General features: G+C 31.9%; 1 long non-coding RNA gene across 1 annotated transcript; it reads right to left on the minus strand.

Annotated features, from left to right (window-relative positions):
- Window positions 1-5,484: 5,484 nt before the first annotated feature.
- On the minus strand, window positions 5,485-7,920 carry LOC120077661. The gene is made up of 3 exons (XR_005481809.1): window positions 7,661-7,920; window positions 6,093-6,147; window positions 5,485-5,733 (listed from the first exon to the last, which is right to left on the minus strand). It is a non-coding gene; the product is annotated as an uncharacterized LOC120077661 (long non-coding RNA).
- Between the last annotated feature and the right edge of the window lie 3,648 nt (window positions 7,921-11,568).

Consider the following 11,568-nt stretch of genomic DNA (forward strand, 5'->3'; position numbering starts at 1 on the left):
TGTATATAGACTTAATTTTTAAAAATAAATATAAAATAAGATGATTATGAAACGAAGATAAATACATCTATTTAAATGTTTATTAAAGTTTAAATATGGAAATTTTTTTGTGCATATTACTCATTAACTTGACTTGATTTTTTATGTTTTTATTTATTTATTTTTTATTATTATTTTTTTTTTTTTGGCAGGAGGAAGGATATTAGAAGTTTAGAAGTTGTTTAAATAGTCTGTTGGTATTAGCTGTTAAGAAACTCCCAAAAATGTCACCAACCATTCCACCACTTCTCTTCAACCTTCCTTTGATTAATCTCAAGCCTATCTCAATCCCTATTATCTGCATCATAATGATAATCCTAATCAGGTGTTAGTCACTGAACTGTTGACTGACGAGAATAACATTTCTTGGAGCCACGCGATGATTATTGGACTCCCAGCCAGGAATAAACTCGGTTTCATTGACGGAACTCTTCCCCATGCTACTGAAGATCTTCTTTTGTTGGCTTCGAAACAATAACATCGTAATTTCCTAGATATTAAACTCTGTTTCGAACCCTATTTCTGCCAGTATACTCTTTGCAGACTCTGCTCAAAGCATTTGGCTCGATTTACAAGACCATTTCAATGAAAAAACGCTCCAAAAATCTTTCAACTCAAGCGTTCTCTTGCAACTTTAGCACAAAATCAAGATTCGGTCAGTATGTATTTTACAAATTCAAAACTTTTATTGATGAATTATATACATGTCGTCCTGCTTATGCTTGTGGATCTTGTTGCTGTGGGAGAAAATCAAGAAGTTGCTGAATTCCTTCAAATTGAGTATCTCGTGGATTTTCTGATGGGAGTTGATGAATCTTTTGCGCAAGCTCATGCACAATTGTTTCTCATGGATCCTATTCCATCTTTAGTCAAGCATTCTCCCTTCTACTTCAAGAAGAACAACAAATATCCATCGGATCATTTTCTTCTTTACAACCTGCTATAGCATTCTTCCAAGACTGTCTCCACAAACAAGCAACGTAAAGAGCGCCCTGAATGCTCTCACTGTAACACTCCTGGACATATTGTTGATAAGTGTTACAGGATCCATGGGAAACAACAACGACTGTCTAATTCTCCTGATGCTTCAAATTCTTCTGTTAACTCAGCAAATTCTGTGGCTACCCAATCAAATGAGATTCCGGCTTCTACTTATATTCTTGACAATACTACCAGCACTGCAGAAGCCCCATTACAGTGCCAAACATTGCTGAACCAACTTAATCACAGTTTGCTGCCTCTTCTAGTGGTTCCACAACCAAATATTTGTCGCTCTAAATAATTTTTTACTTCTCTGACTCCATGCTTTGCATCACTTAGCTTACCTGATAAACAGACATTTGAAGTCAAAAGTGCTGGTTCTCTCCCTATATCTGAGTTAATTATGCTTCATAATGTCTTTTACATGCCTGAATTTTCGTTCAACCTCCTATCAGTAAGTGCAATTACATGGGATTTATCAGTCAATGTTCATTTCTCTACTAATAGTTGCATAAGTCAGTGCAAGTGCACTTTGAAGAAGATTGGCAATGCTACAGTCTCTCATGGACTATATCTTCTTGATTTGCCAAATCATGTTTCTGTTAATACCTTTGTGTGTGTTGTTGTTGATGGTAAAGCTTTTCTATGGCACCAAAGATTGGGTCATCCATCTACTGGTTACTTAAGTACCTACAGACTACTTTACATCTGAGTTCTTTTTCCTTTTCATTCCAATAATCACTTGTCTTCAAATGCATTTGACCTAATACATGTAGACATTTGGGGGACCTTTTCTACAGTAACTCATTGTTGTCTCTCTTACTTTCTTACTATTGTGGATGATGCTACTCGTTTTACATGGATTTTTATGCTCAAACACAAGCTTGATGTTTTCTTTGGAAGGAAATTGAATCTCGGTGGAAGACTGTGATCGCGTTATTTGATTTCTTGAATGAATTAAAAATATAAAAATAGAAGAAAATGTTAAGCATCATATCTTCAATCCAAAAATGCATCAAAATTTTCTTTTCGAATCGGTAGTCTTCTTCTCGAAATCTTCCTTTTCGACGAGGTCTTCTTTGCTCTGACTCTTGCAAGGATTCGACTTATGGGAACCTCTCTTGAAAGATGAGAGGGAATATGAAAGACGAATTTTTAGAGAAAAATTCTCTAAAGATTTGGAGAATTTTCTTGTGAGAAATCTCTGCAGAATAATCGTAGATAGTGTAGAAGTGTATTATATGAGGACTCCTTAGGGCTCTATTTATAGATCTCTATAAGGTCACTCCTAATCCTATTAGGAGAATCCCTTTGCAGATATTTAATTTAAATATTCAATATGTTTGGTTTTATGCCCTAAAACTTGTAGATAATAAATGTAAATAATTGATTATCATCAATAAAGTGTTATCGATGTTCTTTCAATAAGTGTTATTGGTTATGTTGTATTCGTTTTATCTTAATAACCCAAAATCCAATAAATTAACATCCTAGGTCTGTCTTATGAGTCTTGAACTGTATGTGGAGACATACAGGGATCAATGTTGAAGATACAACCTAAAGGGTCTATAGTATAGGGATAAGGTTGGGTATCTTATCTTGGTGATACTATGCATACAGTCCACTTTGTATTTGATACAAATGCAATGATCCAACGCGTTCGTGTAGTTGATGTGCGAGTGGGGTATCCTATGCAATGAATTTGTATGGACTGCGAAATAGTAACTACTAGATGTAGCACCATTGACTAGTTAGGTTTCTATTTCAATAAGATGACCTAGGCAATGTAGTCTTAATCCCGAGTCTACTATGAACTCCTGTTTACGAGGGATTATCCTTTGATTTGCAGGGTGAGAGTGACCAATTCGCCGACTCAATAAGCCTACCATTTTGGGGACAAGATCGAGTGGGAAGCTGGGAACATAATAATACAAGATGGATTTCACTCCTTCCCGACTTTAGGAGTAAGTAGATGAATGTTCCCATAAGTGATGTCTCCGAGACTTGAACAAAGAGTCATACCCTCCCAAGAGGGGTTTCTGTTTAATAGTCGGACCATAAATAGGTTGTTCATTAGAGGAGCACTAGTATTTAAGGATACATAGATGATCGAGGGGTAAACCGGAAATTTGACCTAGCTGGTGTTACGAACACTCATGAAGGACTAAATTGTTGTTATTGGTCTATATCCCTGGACATAAAAATATATTTGCAATAATAAGAATGCAGTTGTGGGTCTTTAATGCAGTGTACCCAGAGTTAATGAATATTGTTTAATGTGGTTAATAAGTTTAGCCAATTAATCTCATATCGCTTGAGCTTCTGATCTGTAGGTCCATGAGTTCCATTCCTAGCTCGTAAAGGTAATTGAGGTAACTATGTTTTGAGTAGAGATTGAAATGTTTAAATTCACTTGAGAAAATAAAATAATGTATAAGGATACATTATAATATAAAGTTTATATTTTAATTAAACTTTATAAATTTAATTTTCGATATAATTCAAAATTAGTTTGTGGGAGAACTAAATATTTGAAAGAGTTCAAATATTAATTTAATATGAATTAGATTTATATTAAAACTATAGATTAAAATTAATGTGTATTTGATACACATTAAAACTATAGGTTATGAGAGAAATACAATTGAATATGATTCAAGTGTAGGCTAAATTAAATTTTTGATATTTAATTTGGTAATTAATTAATTATTAATTTAATTTGATTTGATTTAATTAAATTAATTGAATTAAAATTATAGGTTATGAGATCAGAAATACAATTGAATATAATATAAGGATAGGCTAAATGAAATATTTGATATTTAATTTGATAATTAATTAATTGGAGGCTTAATTAATTATTAATTTAATTTAATTTAATTTATTTGATTTGATTTGATTAAATTAATTGAATTAAAACTATAATTTATATAGGAAATGTTTCATTTAATATGATTTAAATGAAATGATTAATTAAATTCGATTAAACTAATTTAATTAATCAAATCAGATAACTCTCACGTATGGGAGTTATCTGAAAAGTGGGAGACCCTTACGTTTTTCTCTCTCCTTTGATCAAAACCTACGAAACGTATTCTTTTGCAGACAACATATGATAGTGATCTGAATATACAGAATTATTTTGTATCAATTCTTTGTCATACTTCAATTTTTTAAACTCATTGAGACTCAATCTAGCAACCCCATAAAACAACTGAGGTTTGATAATGCCCTTGAATTACACTTCACTGACTTTTTTTAAAAGAAAAAGAAGTCATACATCGGTACTCATGTGTTAGTTGCCCCCAACAAAATTATGTAGTAGAAAGGAAACATCTACATATACTTAGACTATAAGATGCTTAAAGTCTTTGGTTCATTATGTTTTGCATCCATACTATCACACAATCATTCCAAGTTTCACCCAAGGGCGATTGCTTCCGTTTTTGTTGGCGATCCTCAAGGCATGAAAGCGTACAAGTTATTTGATATTCAGTAGTGAAAGTATTTTATCTCTAGAGATGTCATCTTCCGTGAAGGCATTTTTTCCTTTCAAAAACATGCCTACCACAATACAATCAATTGATCCTTTTCAAAAAATGTAGTCTCCAACACGGAATTCCACACTTTACCCTCTTGACAAGTACTTGTCTTATCAGTCTTTGTCTCCATCATACAGGCAGTTTATATACTTCAAGTCTCTACCAAATTTCTACCATGAACCTGTTGCCTTGTTATGAAAGCAGAATTAGATGCTATGAAATCAAATCACACTTGGAGTATAGTTCCTTTACCACTTGATAAAAACTCTATTGGTTGCCGATGGATTTACAAAATTAAACACAAAGCTGTGGATCCATTCAACGCTACAAAGCATGCATTGTTGCCAAATGATGTCTCAACTATTTCGAAACATTCTCTCATGTTGCCAAAATGGTTACTATCAAGACATTGCTTACTATAGCCGTTTCAAATTAGTGGCCATTAGTTCAATTGGATGTAAATAATGCGTTTATACATGAAGATTTATTTGAAGATGTGTATGTGGACCTATACTACTACAAAACTGGGCTTTAATGTTGTTTTAAAATTGACATTAAAGAGATTTAATGTCGGTTGAAAACCAACATTGAAGATCATGTTATTAAAGGACTTTAATGTCGGCTTTAAACCGCCATTATAACTGAGTGAAATTTCAGTATCAATTATCTTCAATATTGGTTGAAAACCGACATTGTACACCATCTTCAATGTCGGTTTTTTACCAAATTTTTTCAATAATTGTCTCTTTTTTAATGTCTCGTTTTTTAAATTGTCCAATCCATTTTTAATGTCGGTCAAAGAGTTACAAACGACGTTAAAAATGACATACACAAAATAAAATCTTAATTGTTTTTATATATTAAGATCTCAACAAACATAAAAATTTAAATCTCAATCTTGCTCACAAGGTAGGAATAATAGTTAGCTCTCAAAAAGAATAACAAAATTTATTCTTGCAAAGTCGTAGTTCTAACAAACTTGGATTTATAATATTCCCATAAGCTAAAAGAAAAGAAAAACGGCTAACAGTCTCTTCAATTAAGTTGCTAACTCATTCCACTAAAAATTAATTGAATTGCTGATAAGACGATACTTTCTAAGTAAGGTTTGAGTTGCTACTCCTTCCATAGCTACCAGCTCCATTGCCAAAACCCAACCTTCCACTGGGACCTTGAGAAAATTTTAGGTATCACACCACAATCAACAACACAGTTGTGAAAAATATGATAACATTCATGATTTGCAAGAGTCGGAAAAAAATAACATCAAAATATAAATCTAAAACTTCAAAATTTGTAAACGAACTTGCAACTTCATTTAAATCTTATAAAGAAGGATAAGAAATCGAAATCAACTCATAAAAATTTGAACACTGCAATAAGATAATCAACAAGTAAAATGGAAAAAACAATCAAACTAAATTAGCGAAAAGAGAGAAAATAGTTCGAAGCGAAAATTTCTCCAAATTCCAATTGGATTTTTCTAAATGAATGAAAGTTTGAAGTAACTAAAGAGAATCTGGAAAAAACCCGAACAGATCTGTGAGTTGAGGCATTTCTTCCATCAGATTCACCAAACACAATCCTAAAAACAAAACAAATCTAATCAAATGCCTGTAAATCAAAGAAATTCCGACAATACAAAATCATTGTAATTGTGTCCATAACAAGAAACTAGCACATAAAAAAAAGGATACAATCACATTTTCTTGTTAGATTTCAGACTCATTCAACCATTGAAAGTTTGAACAAACCGGTAGCTAGCTCTAAATCATTAGAAGCTGAAGAAATACATAAATCTACCTTAAAGAACAAATCTCGAAGCAAAGACTCTTCTTCTTCTTTTTTTTTTTTTTTGACAAATTCATGTGAATGAAATGAAAATGATAAAATAACCACAGCAAAAAGTGTTAAGTCAACTCTTGTTGTGCCACAGCTACAATTCAACTTACAAATGAAGCAAAAGTGAGAGATGATCGATGGATGATGGAATAACACTCGTTAATGAATTGCTTGACAACCCTAAATTCGAACCTCGATATTAAGAAAACATGCAATAATTATATAAAAGGAGAAGTCCCCAATCTTACTAATTTAGTACAAACAAATAATGCCAAAAAGAAGATCAAGTAACATTTTTTTCAAACAATTTCAATATAAATAAAATGGCCCCAATCAATTAAATCACAATCTCAAATAGCATATAACAATGACAGACTGAAAAAATGCCAAACCATTGATCCCTTCATTCTCAAATGGCATGCCTCATACAAACTTAATAAACCAGTTTCATCCTTCACAATTGATTCTTTGAAATGTCCCCTTTTTTAACTTCAAACCAAAATAAGCCAACTAAATAAAAGTTACTCAATTTTCTTCCAGCAAAATGTACATGCCTAGAGTTGATCCAAAAGTTCAACACATTTAATCATACAACTACTTTAGTCATGGTTTATAAATACCAGTCAACCAAATGTATGTTACATATTTTTATAACATGTAGATCCAAAAAGAAGTGTTATATATTGGGGAAATGAAGGGTTTTGATTTTGAATCCAACCGAACCCAAATCACTCGCCTTCTTCCTTCCAATCTTTCTCTCTTTCAATGTATAAATTCTCATCTTTTCCCTCGTGAAAAATCTGTCCCAAACAAAATATGTTTCTTGTCTCTGCTTTTCAAAACAAACAATATAATGAATTGAGCTTGTTGATTTATATAATTGTCACTGCTTCCCTAGTAAAAAATCTGTCCCAAAAAAAATTCATTTATTGTCTCTGCTTTTCAAAACAAACAATATAATGAATTAAGCAAAAGAAAAAGCAAAAATTTGTTGATTTATATAATTGTTCAGCTCTAAAGCCCGACTGCAATGGTGAGAAATTGCAGAGAATACAAAGATTTCCTTATCATTGGAGAAATCAAAAAGAGAAAAAAATAGAGAGATTTCAAGAAAATGTAAACAATGTGAAATTCCCAATTACGTTGATGCCTTCGCTGTGGGAGAATGAGTTTTAAAATTGAAAGCCTCAGAGAAGGAGAAAGAGGAAAGGATGTTTGTTGTAACTATGAATAATAAGTGAAAGATGGAAATGAACCTGCACGGCGAGCTTGAACGATCGGATTTCAAAAACCCACAACCACCAGATCGAAAGACTTGGATCGAAAATTTTGGGAATCACCACGCCAACGACAGGATCGGAAGACCCACGAGTAGATCGGGCAAATAGACGACCAGATCTGAAAAATCCACGACTAGATCTATAGATCCACGATGACAATGAGATGAATGGCGAAAAAACCTGCAAGGCAAGTTAAACGGCAAACAAACCTACACAAAACGACGAGTTGACCGACGTCTGAGATGTTGGAGTTGATGCTTTAAATCTTGTAGGATGCTATAGTTTATAAACATTTTTGTACAAACTTATTATGTATTTAATAAAATATATGATATTTTATTCATTGTCTATAAAATATATGATATTTTAGTTGCATTAATCACAAATCAATATCCAAGGTTATCTTTTGTAACTTAAACATGTATGTAGGGACATATGGGTGGATCATGTTTAAGTGATAATCTAAATGGTCTGTAGTAGATAGATAAGGCTGGGTACCTTATCCTGGTGACTTGATGAGTATGACCCGCTTTGTAGGTGTTACAATTGTTGTAAAGTGCTACAAATGATCTGATCCTGATCATTCATGTATAGACATGCGCGCGAGGATATTCTATACAAAGGAGTTTGTATGAGACCAGACCACGAAATGTTTAGTCTCGTTATATAACGCTGTTCATAATAGAGACTTACATTTCACCAGAATGACCATAGGTAACATGGTGAGTTGTGAACTCCTGCCTTTGAAGGCGGTCCTTTGATTTATATGGGTGAGAGTGGTCAGATCGCCGACTCAACAAACCTACCATTTTGGGGATTTGTCTGATTGAGGAGCTAGAAACACAGCTACACAATATGGAATTCACTCCTTCCCTGAGGCAGGGGTAAGTAGATAAATTGCTCCCTTAAAGGATTGATTGCAGGTCTTGAACAATGTGGCGCCACACCATCTCCTTGCTCTAGAGGGGCTTAGTTATAGTTGGACTATGATCTATTGTTCATTAGAGGGATCAATAGTACTCAAGGAGTTAGATGTAACTACAGGGGCAAAACGGTAATTTGACCTAGCTGAACTTACGAGCGATTTGTGAAATGTCATCGTACTGTTTATTGGTTATATCCAGTGGACATAGAAATATATATGTAGTGCGAAGAGTGTAGCTGTCAGTCTTTAGTGGAGTGTCCGCCAATTAACAAATGGTGAATAATGTAATTAAAGAGTTTAATTAATTATACATGTAGTTCAAGCTATAGATCCATGAGGTCCCCTTGGTAGCTCAATGGGATTTAGTTGAGAATCAATTTTTGGATTAATATGAATTGTTCAAATTAATAAAGTGATTTAATTATATATGATATAATTAAGTTGTTTCAATTATATGTTAATTGTCATAATGTATTTGATACATTATAGCTTAATGGGAGGAAATAAATATTTGAATGAGATTCAAATATAATTTCTATGAATTGGATTCATAGTTGTTAAATCTAATATAAATATGATTTATATTAAATACCATGTAAAAGAGAAAAGAAACTATAGTTTATATTGTATGTGATACAATATTAAAACTATAGGTTATATGTTATATTTGATATAACATATAATTTAATATATATGTAATATGATAAGTTAGTTATCATATTATATTTATATTATTATTATTATTTTAATAATAAGGAAGGGAGTTACAACTCCCTTCCTATTCTTTTCTCTCCACCCACGTTAGTGGTTCGTAGTTATTTTTGGCAAGGAGAATAAAAAGAAAAATGTTTTCTTCTTCTTGTTAAGGTTGGTCAATTGAGATTGAGAAAGAAAAATATAGAAGTGTTCTGTGTGTTGGAATACACCATCAACATCTTTTGTTGGAATTTTAAAACCTTCCTCAACAATATCCCATAAATCATAATCAATAGAAAGCAAGAAAAATCTCATTCTATTTTTCCAATAACTATAATTAGTACCAGTAAAGAAAAGAGACTTTGTAATAGATTGACTATCTGTAAAAGGGATAAAACCTAAAGTTGTCATAGCTCGAAAAAAATCTAATTTTATCAAGAAATAAATATTTCAAGAAGAACAAATACCAATTTGGATCGATATGGTAACCCTAGAGGGGTGAATAGGGTTTAATTAAACTTTTTTTTCTAAATTAACCCAATTAAACTAATTAATACACTTTTTATAAATAATAAGAAAAATTCAATTTATGCAACAAAATAGATGAAAAAAATGTGATAATTTAATTCTATCAAATTTTTGGCAAATAAATAAGAACAAACTAAACAAAACAATAAATTACTTAAATTAATTGAAAAATAAAAAGGAAAGAATTAGAGAAAAAGACACCGTAATTTTTATAGTGGTTCGATCAAACTCCACCTACTCCACTCCCCAAGCGCCTCTTGGGAATTTGAATAAAATCTTTCCTACTCTTTCCATGGATTAGAATCCAACCGTTACACCACTGCTTCTTTTACGGGTTCAAGAGCAAACCCGATCCTTTCCACGGTTTAGGATCAAACCGTTACAAATGTTGGAATTTTTTAAGAACACAATACAACTCTCACTAGAGTGGATTTACAAGTTTAAACACTCAACAAATTTATCCTCACAATACAATAACACTCTCTCAAGAATAAGATGAAAAAAAAATTAGGAACTTAGAGAGAGCAACAATAAAACTTTTGAGTTTTGGAAGATTATGAAATGTAAAATTTATTGGTTTAAAATTTGGAGAGGAAGATGGTTTATATAGAGATGGAAAAATTTTTAGAAACCACAATTAATTTGGACCATTGGATTTTAGAAAAAAAAAATCAATGGTGGAGATTTTAAACTAAACTAGTCGTTAGATACAAATAAAATATAATATTAAATTCCTTTTCTTTTGAAATTCATTTTCTTTTTAAAATTAATCAAAAAAAATAAAAAAAAATATATCATGTGTCAAAAACTAGCCATTAGACACAAACATAAATATATTAAATTTATTTTCCTTTTAATTCATTTTCTTTAAAGTCAATCCAAAAATAAAAAATATACCATGTGTAAAAAACTAGCCGTTAGACACAAACATAAAATAATATTAAATTTATTTTCCTTTTAAATTTCTTTTTAATTTCAATTTTTTTATTTTAAATCAATCCAAAAATCAAAAGTCCATCATATGTTAATCTCTTAATAATCCACCATTCAACCAATATGTTGCCACATGTCTATATGCAAATGGTCTGGTTATGCCACGTCATCCACCACGGTATTTTCTCTATAGATTTATTTCGGTCATATCGTCTTCGTTTTAGCTCCAATTTGAGTGATTCAAGAGGTGTTGGAATCGTCCGAGCTCTACGCTATGGACATATTAAAACACTAAGATTTTCAGTAATTAAAAATTGTGTTTGTTATCATCAAAACATTGATTAATTAATTAATTAAAATTAATTAATTTGAGATTAAGAGCCAAAAAGTCAACAAATTTAAGCATGTATATGTGATATACAAATGGATTTGCCTTAAGTGATAACCTAAATAGGTCTGTAGTATAAGGATTAAATTGAGATACCTGATCCTTGTGTCACTACTGATGTATCCCGCTTTGTAGAGGTTTGTTGTTGTTGTTGTTGTTGTTGTTGTTCTTATTATTATTATTATGATTGAGGTCATTATTATTAAAGTGTTGTAAACTACTACAGATGGTAGATCCTAACTATTCATGTGGAGACATGCAAGCGAAGGTGTCATATACAAAGAGTTTGTATAAGACCGGACCACGAGATGACTAGACTCTGTATATAACACCGTGGATACTGGAGACTTACATCTCACCTAAACGACCATAGGTGACATGACCTCAATCCTGAGTGTTTTAGGAACTCCTGCC

This window comes from Benincasa hispida, chromosome 5 (assembly GCF_009727055.1).
Source record: "Benincasa hispida cultivar B227 chromosome 5, ASM972705v1, whole genome shotgun sequence".
NCBI classification, from domain to species: Eukaryota; Viridiplantae; Streptophyta; class Magnoliopsida; order Cucurbitales; family Cucurbitaceae; genus Benincasa; species Benincasa hispida.